The sequence below is a fragment of the Elephantulus edwardii genome, unplaced genomic scaffold, assembly GCF_000299155.1.
Source record: "Elephantulus edwardii isolate Elephantulus edwardi_28Jun2011 unplaced genomic scaffold, EleEdw1.0 scaffold00119, whole genome shotgun sequence".
NCBI lineage: Eukaryota > Metazoa > Chordata > Mammalia > Macroscelidea > Macroscelididae > Elephantulus > Elephantulus edwardii.
This window is the reverse complement of record NW_006399869.1, coordinates 8575427-8576854: the sequence shown is the minus strand read 5'-3', so window position 1 is coordinate 8576854 and position 1428 is coordinate 8575427.

Sequence of the window (1428 nt, the reverse complement as noted above, 5' to 3'; positions counted from 1 at the left end):
CATTAATACTAACTGGTGATTGCAGTACAAAAGTTGTAAACAAAGAAGGATTGGTATTGGGAAACCATAGCTTGTTGATAGACATGAGACTGGATAACACACAACAGAATTTTATATGACAAAAGAAACCCCACATTGTTCATTGCATTATCTTTTTAAAAATATATGTAACCACATATATTCACCTCACTTGATGAAGGACAAATGAGACAAACTGACTACATCAAACTATGTTATACAAATGTGACAACTTTGTTCTCAGAAAGTGAGGAATACTTGTCTCAGTGCTTATCACAGAAGATCAATGACTACAGCTTTCAACATCAATAAAATAAAATAATCCTCATTCCTGGTCTAATTAGGCAGCATCATGGTTGATGGAGAAATTATAGTGGTTGTTAATTATTTTATATTTTTTGGATCTACAATCAACACCCTTGCACCAGAAATCAGAAAATCAAAAGACATATTGCACTGGAAAAATTCGTTGTCAAGCAAGGGCCTGTCTTCACTGTGTTGAGGAGCCATGATGCCAGTCTAAAAGCTAAGATATGCCTGTTCCAAGACATGGTTTCCTCAGTCGTTTTCTATGCATTTAAAAACAGGGCAATTACTAAGAATGACAGAAAAAGAACCAATACCTTTAAATTGTGGTGATGTTGTTGTGGTTGTTATGTGCCATCGAGTCGCTTAGGACTCATAGCGACAACAGCCCTAAACTCTGCTCTGTCCTGTGCCAATCGCAATGTCTCTGACATTCCCATCCCGATTACTCCAGTCATTGAATCAATCCACCTAATAGAGGGCATTCTCCTCCTGCGCTGTCTGTCCCTCCACCCTCCCAAGCATAATGTCCCTCTCCAACGAGTGATCCCTCCTTACAACATGTCCAAAGTATGTTAGAACCTCAGAATCCTTGCCTCCAAGGATCTGCCTGGTTTAACCCTTTCCAGGATTAATCTGTTTGTTTTCCTAGCAGTGCATGATACCCTCAATACTCTTCTCCAGCACCACAGCTCAAAGGAATTATCAATTCTCCTTCTATCCTCCTTAGTCATTGTCCAACTCTCTGATGTATAACAAGTGATAGCAAAGACCATGGCCTGTATCAGACGCACCTTAGTCCCCAGAGAGACACCATTGCTCTTCAATACTTTGGCAAGGTCCCTAACAGTCGACTTTCTCATGGCAATACGTCTTTTAATTTCCCAGCTGCTGGTGCCAAGAGTGTTGACTGTGGAACCAAGTAAACTAAACCTGTGCACAATCTCAATCTCTTCACCATCCATCCTGTTGCTGCGAGTTGGTCCAATGGTGAGAACCTTTGTCTTCTTGACATTGAGCTTCAATCCATTTAGGAGGCTGCCGTCTTTGACCCTCTGCAGCAAGTAGATGAGGTCCTCCTCAGTTTCAGCAAGCAGGGTTGTG